The 14405-nt window shown below is 47.7% G+C and overlaps 3 pseudogenes; all 3 read right to left on the reverse strand.

Annotated features, from left to right (window-relative positions):
- Positions 1–4153: 4153 nt before the first annotated feature.
- LOC136534387 (uncharacterized) lies at positions 4154–5634 on the reverse strand (annotated as a pseudogene).
- A 2402-nt stretch (positions 5635–8036) lies between these two features.
- Positions 8037–8369, reverse strand: LOC136534384 (uncharacterized; annotated as a pseudogene).
- Positions 8370–8945: 576 nt separating this feature from the next.
- On the reverse strand, positions 8946–12760 carry LOC136534385 (uncharacterized; annotated as a pseudogene).
- Positions 12761–14405: the final 1645 nt, after the last annotated feature.

Here is a 14405-nt window from a genome sequence, read left to right on the forward strand (position 1 = left end):
GAGGATCCATACATGTCCATCTGAGACCGAATTGAAAAAGCTAGCTGATTCGTTCCTTGCTCTTGTCGCTGCTCCTGGCTCCTGGCAGTGTCAGTCTAGAAGATAAGGAACAAGCTAGCTAGGGCACATGTAGTTGTAGAGGCAGAGGTGTTTGGCAGAAGATGTGTAGTCCAGCTACAGATGCTGCAATGGCTCGTTCCTTTTGCCCGTGGTAATTAAGCAAAGCAAAGGTTTATGCTTGCTCGAGGTGGCGCCATGCACGTTCGATCGGAGTAGAGTAGTAGCGCGAGAGCTGGTGGCGCAGAGAAGGCCAGAAGGGACGGTGACGGTGAGAGCTGTGTTTTTCAAGTTTTCACCCTTCCCCAAACCTACTTTTCCCTCCTCCGTGACCGTGTCCATGGAACAAAGGCACGGCAGAACCTTTGTTTGCTTTCTGCTGTATGTACGTCGACGATCCTGAAAAATTACTGCCTTTTCATGCCAACGCATGCAGTGCAGTGCAGGGGGTGAGGCCGTGAGGGGGGCAATGCGTGCGCGGCACTCTGGAAAAAAGATGACACCATGCATGCATGCGCGGCGCAGATATTATAGAGAGACGCGCAAAGTGCGATACACTACTGTACTGTAATGTGATGTGGGGGAACAGAAACACCGGGAGATCACAGAGCGCGCAATGCGATGACGATGTGGTTTTTACTGTTGTTGTTGAAGTTTATAGAAAATGCTATTAGCATTTATAGCTCTCAATTTTTTTTAAAAAAAAAACTCTCAATAGAGATCGTATGAAAAAATATATTTGATGATAAACATAATGATGCCAGTTTTGGCATCGTAAATGTTAGTTTTTTTTGTATAGCTTTGATCAGGTTACATAAAACTGTCTAACTTATTGAAAAGTGAGTTTTTTTTTTTTTTTGGGGGGGGGGTGGGGGGGGGGGGGGGGGGGGGAGTGCTTCACCCTTTCGCGCCATTTATTTTCCTGATCCAATGCAGTATGTGTTTGTGGCTGAAGTGAAGGTGTGCAAGTGCAGCTTCAGTCTCTACTGAAGTTGAGGAGCCAATGCTGTGCTGTGAGATCTGTCCAGTGGGCAATGGCAGTATGGCACTAGGGATCCCTATATGGCACTGGGTCACTCACTCCTGCCCATTCCTGGGTTCAGGACCTCAGGTACACCATGCGGTTTCGCACGCACGCACGAACCTGGCCACCCCACCTCGACACGAGTACGAAAACAGAGACGGACAACGGTGTCGATCGTGTGATGATGTCAGGCAACCACACTTGATAAGTTTGGTATGGTACGCACGAGCAGTCGAGCACGACGCAGCACAGGGGCCGACAGCGCAGCATGGGGCGAGCATCCTCCGGAGCAGCGGCAGGCGAGGTGCCCTGCCTGCCTCCTTCCTCTACCTCTTTCTCTTGCTCCACATTTCCATCTCGGGGTGGGATGGTAGTCACCCCGTTAGTTTGGCTAATAAGCCAAAGTACAGTGGACTGATTTGATGTGAGAGAAAAATATTGTTTGTTCGTTGAAAATGTATGGATTATAAGCCAAGTAATAGGGCAGACGCCGCCGGCCGCGTGCCGGACTTGGATTGTGGTGTGTGTTGCGTGCCACTACCAGCGCCAAGAGTTTTCAGAGGAGCCTTTTACTCGTGTGCCATTACGAAAGATTATTTAGGCATATAGGTCCAAACGCACCGGATATCATGACACTACTTTTTTTTTTGTCCTTCACGCCATTCCGTTCACCTTTCGTCTGGTTTTACTGTTTGACAGCCCTGACATGTGGACCTAAACGGTCACAAAGTCTAAAATACCCTTCTCTCACAACCTTGTCCTTCCAATTTTTTCTCTATGTCCAGTGGGGCCAAGTGTAAGTGACCCGGGCACCTTCTTCCTCCTCAAGAACGCGGCCAGGGAGGCTCGTCCGTGCACTGTCGCAGTTGCCGTGGGGCGGAGCTCGCCCACGCGCGCCCGTGGTGGCCGGGGCGGAGCTTGCCCGTGCTGGGGTGGGGCGGACCACTCGCGGCGGCGGCCACGCTGCTGGCATCGAGGACGGCACGCGCGTCCGCGTGGGGCAGGGCGCACATAGTGGCGGTCGCTACGCCGGCACCGAGGACGGCCGCGGGGCAGGGCGGGGCGCTCGTGGCGGCGCCCGTGTGGCTGCGGGGCGCTCGTGCGTCCGCGCGTTCGCGGCGTGGGGCAGGGCGCACGCGGCGGCGGCCGCGACGCCGACGCCGTGGACGGCCCGTGCGACCGCGGGCAGGGCGGGGGCGCTCATGGTGTCCGCGCGTTCGAGCCGACCGGCACGGCAACCATTGAGGAAGCTGGTGGCAAAGGCGCCGTCGTCGTCACTCTTGGGAGCATCGGGTTGGCCGACGGGAGGCGGGAGTGCCAAGGTAGAGTCGGGTGGCGCGCGCGGCGGGTGCTGGACGCGGGGATGGCGAAGGCGACGCAGTGGTGAAGCTCCACTGCTCGATGGCGTGCGTCTCTATGCTCCCTTGCGTGGAGGCGGAGAATCCGACGAACACGACGTCCTTGACGTGCTCCCCGAGGTCGAGCGGCGCGGACAACACGGGCCTAGGCAGACGCTTGGGCGCGTAGGACACGAACACCTCCAAGACGCCGCCTTTCCCGTCGCCGGAACCGAAGGGACGGTAGTCGATCCAGGCGTGGACGGTCCTCTCGCAGGTGAGGTCGACGCCGCCGGTGGCGTCGTCCCCGAGGCTAGCGGAGGCGGGGAGACCATGGAGCCGAGATCCGGGCCGACGTGGTTCCCGTTAGGGTCGCCAAACTAGACGTCCATGAGCATGTCGAACTCTACCGCGGTGGCGTCGGTGGCTCGGACGGGGTGGCACAGCTCTACGCGGCTTGTCGTCCTCGCTGGCTTCTGTGACAACACCACGCGCGCAACACCGCGCGTGGGCCGGAGCGAGCAGCAGAGGGAACTCTGCCTTGCTAGCTTGATGACCTCACCGTGAAGTCATGCTTATACCTTATACAACCATTTTCCTTTAGAAAAATAAATTCGGAAATACTTTAGAAATACACTTATACTGCAATGAACCTGCACCGTTCCTCTCTGGATCTGCAGCCAAGATTAAAAGATCGCATACACTTATGCTAGCAGACCTAAGGGTAGTTTAGACATTTTCCAACACAGTTTGACACCGTTAGCTAAAAGTGGACGGGATGACGTGTTGAATAAAAGAATTTAGCGTCATGGTATTAGGGTGCGTTTAACTTTTGAGTGACCGTGACCTGGAGCATTTTCGTAATGAAAAAGGGAAAAGGCTCTTTTCAGGTCGAGAACGAACGGACCACGGACGTTTCCAAAGCCCGAAGGTGGTGAAAGGCGTTGCCAATCTGCCACCCATCCTGTGTCCTGTCCAGCCTCATGTGCACAAGCTGTCGCAGTCGCTTCAATAGTTGTTGCCTGGAATTGCAAGCACTTGGAAGTTGGAATGGCTGGTTGGTGTACGGGGAAGAAGGGCCCAGGTCTGAGGGGGCCACGACGACAACGTTAAAGTATCTCGATGCACACTCTGTTCACCTGTCGGTCCGCTAAAGGCTGCAGCCACCCGATGCAGTCTGCCGCAAGCTTTGCTTTTGAATACTACTACTTCAAACAAACTCTTAGCGACGTGATTCAAAAAAAAAAAAATCTTAGCAACTTCGTAGATGCCGTAACGTTGCATGCTATTTACGCGTACAAAAGAAATTCTGAAGAAAAACTATGATCCTGTCTTTCTGGTAAAAAAAGAAGGCTTATTAAACAAAAGTAACAAAAGGATCTCGAGCAGATCATATGATCATGTATGTATTCTTGAGGAATGTGGATTTTCGACACGGGAAATTTTTAAAAAATACTTCTTTGGAGTTACAGTAAAGGAACAAAAATCTTGGTACATATGCTCTTCAAGTATGTGAACCCACTTCTATTGATCACAATTAGAGATCATCCACGAAGTTTGAACTCACTCCTCCCTGCCTGCCTCCAAGTTCCAACTCTGGAAAGCAAAACAATTAGAGATCATCCAAAAAACACGCAGCTCACACATCTCATCACAAAGCATACCTGGTGTGAACATATATATCGAAACAAATATATGAAGTGAGCCTGACTCAACTGGTTGGGTGAGAAGTGTGGTCATAAAAATCTAGTAGTATTATGATCAGATAAAAACCAGTCAGATTTGAGCGTACACAAGGCATAACATGGTAAGTAGGATCCAAATAGCATACACGAAGCAGCTCATCTTCATCCTATCCCAAATGATCATGGTTACTTTCGTCTCCAACAGAAACAAAAAGAGGTACTCACAAGTCCCTTCATTTTCTTGGCAGATATCGATAACCGATAGTTCTGTACCAACTCCACGATAACCTAGGATTCATCAGCAAGCAAGAAGTACCACAAAGTCTATTCTGCTCAACAGCCTCTCAGAAATGACGTACGGCCAGACCATAGTCCATAGGATTAAAGATCAGCCGCTGATGCTGCTGAGCCAGAACAGCATAGGGAACTGCACAACCGCCAAGAAGAGCAGGAAGTAGTGGTTCCGGCTGGGGTGCCTCTCGTAGCTCCTTGGCCCGCCCAGAAGAACCCTCTTCATGGTCTTCACAAGGAAGACTCCCGTGCAGATGCAGAACCATGGCATGATGAAGTAGTACAGGTAGCTCCAGAAGATGCGGGCTAGCATCGCAACGGAAATGCCAGCGAGTAACCATATCCAGCGTACGCCACGACGTCCAGCAACGGAGCCTCACCGCTGCCCAGGGTGTACCGCGACCCGTGATGAGGATGACTTGCAGAAACCAGCCAGTAACCCTTTAGGACAACTGTAGGGTCAGCGCCTCAGGGGGTAAACCTGCATCGCCAAGCAATGCAGCGGTTCATATTGTTATTTGCCTTTTCTCGTGTGCAATGTTCCGCCTCTCTATTCTAGATGAAACAACAAAAAGTTGTTCACAGCGTGTTTACCTTCCAAGAAACAACAAACCCAAAGCATACCAGCAAACTATAATGTAGGGCCAAATGCCATCAAAGGGATGTACAAGTCTGGTGCATTGATATCCTGGACTGGAGGTTTGTAGGACAGCCTTCCTACGACTGGTTCAGTTATTCTTGTGTCCAGTGACCTTAATGAAGGCAATAAAGGCAAGTCACGTCATATGAGACTTCACAAAATCACAATATGAAAAATCCCGCTGAGGCAGATAGAAAGTTGACAGCTCTTACCCTGTGCAAGAAAGGGAACAAGATGACCTTCAGTTTGTTCCTCACATACTGGCTGTTGACTTGAAAGTAGTACTGAGGGTTGGATAAATATTGTGTTATCTGGCAAAAACAGAATGAGGTTTAGCCTTTACAGTTTCAGGATAGTTATACTAATCTCTAAACAAGGAACCTGTGTACAAATTTACATTGCTCTGCATAAACTCAGAACTTGAATCTAAGAACCTCCCCCCATATGCTTCTAGTCCAGTACGGATCAATCCTGGTCCAGCACCATGCAAGGCACTTCCAAAAGGATTTGCTTGTGGATTTGTAGGCCTGCCACCTAAGCCTCCCAAATCACTATTCATCACTGCCACAGTAACTGAATAAAATTGGAGTCAGACAACAAGTAATTGAAGGATACATGCACAATAAGTAGTTGTCTGGATCTCAAGATTAGAAATCAGTTTCTTAGAGATGGCTTTTATTAGGAACATTTAGACAAAAAAAACAAGGTTTAAGTAGTTATTCTGCCATTTTTGGTTTATAAATTTCTGTGTGTCTTGCAAGTGCTCAATGTGTTTCGTGTTAGATGAATGGCACGTCGTTAGTCACCATGCAAACAATCCTCATCATCAAAGCTGAGTTAGTTATGTGAATGAAGATTCCACGTTCCACAGACACAGGAATAGGGTAAACTGGTTTTGTTAAAAATGACTCAGAGTATATTTTACTAAAAACATGGAATCTTGAGTTTACTAGAAACCAGATTTGCTTATCTCAAAGTTAGCTGTAGGAAACAGACAGGTTTTCTAAATAACAAACAAAAACTTGTTTTAAGAAATCTAGCTTTATAAAACTCGAGATCCAAACAAGGCCTTAAAGTACGCTCCACATCATTGCATCTCATCTGAAATCATGTAACCTACTGTCTCCAGGAACACAACCATAATTGTGATAGAAGTGCTGCTGAAATAGCATTATCTGCGTTCTGTGACAATCAGACTTCTGTTGGCCAAAAAGGATAATCTGGACCAAATCAAAACTACAAGAGTCTTGCTTTTGAGACTGCGTAATCCGAATGGTCTATACGAATAACAAATTAAACATTGTTCATGCAAGTGTGAATTATTACTGTCACATTATAAAAATATACCGAGGAACGCATTGTAACTAGAGATGCAATTAAAACAATAAAAATCTAGAGCCTAGCCAGATTTGCAGAAATCACAAAAGTTCTGTTGTGACCAGAGTAGCCAGTAGGCCACTTTGCAGCCTTTTGGTGACAGCACACACTTCAAGATTCATCTCGACACAAGAACCAGAACTAGAATCTGGCATTGTGTTCCCAGTCCCAGATCACATCGAGAGAAATTTTCTAATCTGCATCTCTAGCCTCTCTTAACTTGCTCCTTTCTTAGGCCCGACCACCATCAATCTACTGCTCGGACTGATCCTTTCCTTTGATGCTTTAGGCTGTGGACTCCTAATAACCAATCACGCCGTATGCGTTTGCTATATTTTTCTCGTTGTGCTACGACTAAATTTGCTTCTCTCTGATAATCATATTCCTAACCTTAGTCGATTTATGAATATTGAGTGATAAAGAGACTGAATCCGGTACAATGTACCCCACTAAATGTACACCCGATAAGTTTTTTTTTCCCCAAAAAAGTCGAAGTTAGTACTTAGTAGGCATAATACATGTACACACCTGTATTAGATCAGGATCAGATCCGGGAACAAATACCCTAGTTTGGGGTTCGTCTGCTCGGTTTCGCACAGCGGGAAGGATGATGAGAAGGGGGGTGCATACCTGGCTGTGTCGCCGGCGAAGGCGCCGACGAAGACCTGGCACATGGCGTAGCGCGGCGGGCGACGGCGGATCGAACACCTACAAGGTTGCCTGCGAGGCCTGCCTGAACGCTGGCGACATCTTCGTTCCGACCAGTCGGAAAGCGAGTCACCCACATGCCACCTCCACGGCCACAGGCCCACAGCCCACGGCCCAACAACTGGTTGTCCCGCTTCTTGTGTTGGCTCCATTTCTTGTTGTTATTTTCTTTCTTTTTTTCAGTTTTTTTCTTCATTTTCATTTGAGCTCAGATTGAATAGGGTATTGGCTTAATTGTGTTCCACCAGTATGTATGATATATAGTTGTGTTATTTACATTGTATAAGGTTTGTTCTGGCTATACAAAGATTTTGTTCCATGTTACAGTTTTGTTGTTGTTGTATACAGTTTTTTTTTTTTGTGCTACGAGTTCTCCGTAATTTGTTCCACATTTAAACCCCACGTTTTCACCTTTGATTTGAGGAGCATATGGGTTGCTTAGAGAGAAGATGTGAAAACTGAAGTTCACTGATGAATCGATGAATTCTTTGAAGTGTATATATCTATAATTATTCCTTACGCAATTTTCTTCTTACTCTCACCTATAGATATTATCTCCTTGCGGCGATTTTCTTCTCAATCTCACCTATAGATTCTACTATTAAGTTGTAGGGTTGCTATACACACCCCTTCTTGACACTACACACATGGATGCGTCAAAACCGATTGGGAGGATTCATTCCCGTTTGTGTATGTATTACTTGCATCCGCAATAAGATGAACAACAACAGAGTTACACACCCAAAAAAATGTCAGGGTACATGCGAGGAACAACAAGGGAGGTTGAGAACGAAGAGACGAAGCACGGGCCTTTAAATTTATAGTACAAAGACAACGGACGGTCACGAAAAGGTTAACAACACGACGACACAGCAGCTCGCCGGATCGAGGCCGTCGTCAGGCGTCTCCGTCTTCGGTCAGTAGCGGCGCACGAGGCCGGGGCAAAAGCGGTCCTTGATCCAGCGGAAGACCCTTGCGGATCGACGCCTTGACCCTGGCCTCCACGGCGTAGGGACTTGTACCCCGGCCACCCTCCGCCGGCGCTTCGCCTCGGGGTCGCCCGACCACCACGACAGCGCGCGCCCGTCGCTGCCGCCGTGCGACGACGACGCCGGCTGCACCTGCACGCCGCCCCGGAACTCCTCTTGCAGGCCCCTCATCACGCCAAGCGTAGCGTTGGCTGAAGTGGTTGGCTCTGGACGGACGTGGGTGGGAGGCCCCGCGACGTATATGTAGCGTAGAGACGTGAAAGCTGCTTCCGTCGTTTGTGCTTGGCCATGGCATGCCGCTGGGGCTGCAGAAATGAAAAGGAAATCGAGCAGGTGGGCGGCACGCTGCGCTGAGGCCGAGCGACGCCTGTGTCTCTCTCGCGAATTGTTTTAGCGGTAGCGGGAGTGGAGGAGCAGTGGACGCCCCGTCCCGTCCGTCCCGCAGCTGCGACTCTTTCACAGCTGGGCCGGCCGTGGCCGGGCTTCCTGCAAGTGGAACCAGTCGCGGGCTGGAGAAACCATCCATCTCCTGCAGAACACAGATTTGCCTCTTGTTGTTTTCGCAGCATATACTTTAACAATCCCTCCATTATAAAATAAGTATATAGCAGAAGAAACCCTCTATTGAACATCTGTACTTCTGGTGTTTTCATTGATGAACAGTGACGGACTTGTGCACATTTAATATGAGAACAGATACATCCGGTAACAGCATCCTATTATGAATAAATAAACATTGTGCCACCTCTGTGAATGAACAGCAAATCAGATAATCAGCATACACCGGTGCTCCTAAACTCTAATTGAAATTTTTTTTTTTCCTCTTTTGTCTTTCAGTTCTACATTGTCTCCAATTCTGCTTTTTCCACCATCCAGCTTTACTTTCCCACAAAAAAACCAACCTACAACAGATATAACTTATTGGAGACAGGAAAAAAGTTAGCGTGCAGGCTTATAACTCATACAACCCCCGTTACAAGAGGGCACTCGGTCTCTGCCAGAGATGTGCAGAAGGCGGTTCAGTTTGGACGGCGAGGCAGTAATCATACTATAAAACCATTTACAGCCATGAGTCATCTCCACGGTGAACTGAAATGGGAGACGAAGAACCGGAAATCTGGGTGGTCTACTTGTATTCTGCGGAGCCAGCTGTCAGCCTCCTGCATCAGTGAGGTGACCCGCTCTTGGGTTCCGTCAGATGTCCAAATGGAGGCACGGAATTTGTAAGGTACCAGCCCAAAGATAGGCAATGATAGTTTCCCAGTTGCAGTTGTGCAGCCGTTGATTCCCCCAAAGCCAGGGCATGCTGACGTAGGAGGGTCACAATCTGCAAGAACAAATGGAGTAAGAACTCTATATGCAACAGATGCAATCAGGGGCAAAATGTCACACAGGTGCCATTGCCATCTGTCCGTGGCAAAGTAAAATCCCTATGGCACTACAAGTCACAGTATTTACCCTTGCAAGGTGTTGCTAGACAATGGAATGTCAAAAAACAGGCATCAAGATCCTTCAATGTTGGCCCTGTTGGAATTCTATATATGGGGTACCTGCAATCGGAAGCATGAGGATGAAACCAGTACGTATAGAATCATAGCAACACCAGGTGAGCAGCGTTGCTCTTCTACACAGGTTTGTATCTTATGCTGAAATTCAGCACAGTAGGCAAGCCATTGTTAGGCATTGCAACTGGTAGGCATCCTCTGCATGGCTAGCACAGTTGGCAAATGTCATAACTCTGACCAGTGCACAGCTCATTCTAGATTCTACAAATCAAAATGTAGTACACAGAAGAAAAAAAAAGGCACAGCATAAGGCAATGAACATAGATGTTGGCTGATTATAAATACATGAGATCAACTTAATGCAGATATCTTATAGAAACGTCAAGCAGCTCAGACCACAGCTAAATAACAAGAAAACACTGACCTTAACAAATTAGTCGACACATTTTAAGTGGAAGTTAGAAGACAACATTGACCTCAGAACTAGAGCAATCGCACAAAACATATCATACATCATAGTGAGTCCAGCAATAGAGGACCATATTTCATCACGGCCATGCCATTGAGAAAATGGAAGTAAAAATTGAGTGAACAAAAATCAATAGTAATTGAAACATACCATGCAACAGACATCCAGCTCGATGGCAGCAGATCACAACTTTTGAATGTTATCAGAGCTGGAAATCTATGTGCAAGAGTTGATACCTGAAACCCATGCATAGTTAGATTCTATAAACAGGCCATCTTCAATAAGCATTAGTTCAAAAAAAGAAAAAAAAAAACTTGCCTTGTCTGTCAGAGGCTCTCTACCATATGGAGGATCCCTCTCCATATACTCGAATATTGGAAAACTTGGAGATGCATCGCCCTCACCATCATCACTTGTACGCCACCATTTTCCAGTCGATGTGTACCTTCCAGTGATGATGAGACTCTAGCCGCTCAACATCATTCTCAATGCTGCTCTCACTGCTAGTATCCATAGATTCCCCATCACTTTCATCCCCAGGACGCCTTAAGTAAGCGAGAAAATTAACTAGAAAAAGTTATACACTATCAAATACATCACCAAGGTGATAAAAGCAACCATACTGAACAGCGTGCTGGTTGTAGCTATCTACTCATAACTTCTCTCTCCCATTTGTTACTTCATTTAATTTCTTTCCATATATGTCCACCAAATTAAAGTCACATGTAGCAATGCCTAGTGAACATCAGTGAATGCAAAAGACCAACTCTCATCTCAGTGTTCTTGCAAGTTAACAGAGAACAAATCTGCAAAACGTTGTCACATATAGAATTTCTTGATAAAATCATGTTGGTAAATCTCAGCAACGCATAACATAATTTTCCTCGAAAGGGAATATAACTAAAAAGAAAAGTTGGGAATGCTTAATCTGCCTTAAGCTCTAGTTCAATAGCATTCAAGCATAGTTATTTACTTTCATACAGATTGACATAGATGTACAAAAATTCGAAAAGCATGGAGCACAATCCCATCAGTATTCAACTTAATACCAAAGGTCAAACTCACTAAGCATAACAGAGACAAACAAGGAACCCGTTTTGGTACACACATTGGCCCTCTTAAGGTTTAAGTTCAATGGAAACTTTCTAGACATCATGACTCTTTGTGACAGAATAGGTTGTACCTGTTTCTTGAAGCTGGTCTAGATGGATCCGCAAATAGTTGGATAGCAGAAAGATATGGCACATAATACTGAATCACCGAGTCACTGCCATTTAACACCAGTGGAACACCAGCCCCATAAGCACTCCATTCTCTGAAAGATTCCCAAAGATCCCAGGAGGAAATAAGGCCGTGAATCCATAGCATCACCACCTCGCCGCATCCTTAGGCTTGTCTGCAGTGGAAAAAAAATTGGAGCTAGTCAGCAGCAGAAAAGTGAGACGATTCCTTAAATGGGGAGTGGTAATTCAACCAAAGAACTGAAATTTGCCATGGATCGAGAATATAGTACAAACATTATTACTACATACATGATATAGAAATAAACAGCGTCATCCAAATTGCAGTGTATTTACTTGTCAGAGTTCACTTCACACAACTGCAAAATCCAGATATAGCAACAGATATGCATACTCATAAACGTACTACATGGAACTGCAGTGAAGTTATAACAAGCGGTCAAGTGGCAATTCAGAAACATAGACCTAAGCGGTCAAGTGCATTACATGGAACTGCAGTGATCTTATAACAAGGCGTGCCTATCCCATTCCACCATTATGGTGACTAACAACATGTCAAGTATAAAACATAGACCTCAAGTTTCATACAAACCAAGCAGTGGTGAACATTTTTGCAAATATCAGCCCATTTCAAGTTTTCGTCGGCACTTATGGTCATCTTTTGATATCAAGAATGATTGTGGCTTTGAATACATGACTATCAACCAGAGCTAAATGATTGCTTCAGACTAAATTCCAAGTCACGATTCATTCTCTAATCGTTAACTGCAGTGTTTCTACAGACTCATCTTTGACTATGCAAATGCAGTATAAAATGGAACAGAGACTACAATTCTATCCATCGGATCCCCGTCCTATCAACCACAGCAGATACATCTAAGAAGTAAAACAACACACAGCAGACTACTGAAGCAGCAAAGAGCAATCCCGAGAATACCTTGGGCAAGTACTGCGCGGTCACGGAGGGCGTCGTGGAGGTGAGAAACCTCTCCAAATTCCCAGCCTCCTCCGCCGCCGCGGCCACATTCACATCACCCGCCGCCGCAGTGGCCGCCGTGGTCGCCGTGGACGCCACCGACGGCTTGGACGAGGTCGTCGACGAGGAGTCGTCGGACCGGCTGTCCACATCCACCGACGCGGCCACGGCCCCGGCCCCGGCCCCAGGCGGCGGCGGGGGCTTCTGCCTCGCCGACCGCGGCGACGGCGACGGGGACAGCGACGGCGACGCGGACCGCAACCGCTGTTGCTCCTGCTGCTGCTGCTGCTGGCGCTGGCGCCGTACGTGCGGAGGGTTGTAGAACCTGTTCTCCGGCACGCCACGGGACGAGGAGGAGGAGGCTGCGCCGCCGGATGAGCCTGCCATGGCGGCGGCGGCGGCGAGAGGGGACCGGTAGGTGGGGCTGGGCTAGGGTTTTGCGCGGGACGGGGATTGGGGAATTGCCGTGTAGGGTTAGGGTTTTGGTCGCTTCGTTGAGAGCTTTTTAATACACGGGGTTTGGATCTGAGGCGGCGAAGCGACTGCGCGAGCGGGCGGGCGAGGACGAGGAGAGAAGGAGCCGAGGAGAAACGCAGGCAGGCAGGCAGGCAGAGCGAGCGTGGTGGGTGGGGGCGCGGGCCTCGCGTCGCGCTGGTTGTTCTCCGCGTTCGCGCCTCGCGTGGCTCAACTCAATTCCGTTTGACCTACAGAACAGTGTTTTCTCTTGCACTAGTACCAACATCAGCCTAAGCTAAATTTTAGCATAAGCAAACAGGGATTTCCGGGCCATCAGTTTGGTTTGTTTCCATAGCTTTCTTGCCTGACCAAGTAAGATCATTCTTGCCAACGTGGATAAGCATATTTGCCTCTCTTGTAAAAATAAGGTAAATCTTGCTTGAGACAAGCTTGACCATAATCCAAACAGTTCTTCTTCTCTAACTTCTTACCGAGCGAGCTGAGATAAGTCTAAGCCCAAAAATCTCCAACTTGAACATTGGCAGCACGTATTTTCCGTCGGTCAATGAGAAAAGTGGAAAACGCCGTTTGTCGATGCACACACACTTTTGTGGCATACATGAAAAGAAGATACATGTATATGCAATAGCACATGATTCGGTGGGCGTGTAGAAGATATCAACATGGTATACTACAAGAAGCATCGGTTTTGTCAATGTTTAGGCCCCATCCTCCGGATTTTGAGAATCCGGATAGAAAAATCCTACAATCTTAAATTCTCACATATTTTTAAAATCTCAAAATCCCAACAAAACTGTTGGTATTCTTTTTTATTTAGATTTTCCAAATCTCTTGGGATCCAAACGGCACCTAAAACTGCCGTGCAACATGATCAAGTAGACCGTGGTATGTCTTGTATCTTGAAACGAATGGATTGAGTTGGCCTAGCATGTCGTTTTTTATGCTTTTTCCTGTTGCGGAGTTATGTGACACGGTACCTTTTGAAGTTTTGAGTCTACCATCTTATCTTATATATTGAAAGGAATTAATGCTCACCGTACTCGCATTTGCATCTCATCTTCCTGACTTGCGTACATGATCGCTTTGATTCGACATTCATCCACCTTCGGCCCTCTTTGGCCAGGCTCCGGCTCTTGCACTGTAGCCAGGTGTCGGCCGGTGGACGGCCGACAGGTGCCGGAGCCGCGGAGCCAGAAAAACAAGCTTCTTCGGTTGTGTCAGTGAGAGAGAGAGGAATGAGGAGAGAGAAAAACGGCTCCGATAAACAGTAACCAGGTGTCGATCGTGGGTGGCCGACAAGGAGACCTGCCAAAGAGGGCCAAGTGTGACGTGGGAGGTGGGAGGTGGGGGTGGCCAAGTGTACCCAGCATTTAGCCCGAATTTAATCAAGACGTGAACCATTTAGAATTTTGCTATTTTGATAGACAGACCCAACAATTTATTAGTACCGGGCTCAATTTAGGGGCCGTTTGGTAGGGCTCTAGGCAGCTCCCAGCCTGACATGGAACACTGTAGCACCACTGTAGCTCGGAGCTGTTTTTCTCTCACCACCTTTCCCCTCTCACCGTAGCACAGGCACTGTTCACGGAGCCGGTGAAGCTCGAATTTCTTGCTTCTCCGGCTTCGGTT

This window comes from Miscanthus floridulus, unplaced genomic scaffold, assembly GCF_019320115.1.
Source record: "Miscanthus floridulus cultivar M001 unplaced genomic scaffold, ASM1932011v1 os_1873, whole genome shotgun sequence".
In the NCBI taxonomy this organism is placed as follows: domain Eukaryota; kingdom Viridiplantae; phylum Streptophyta; class Magnoliopsida; order Poales; family Poaceae; genus Miscanthus; species Miscanthus floridulus.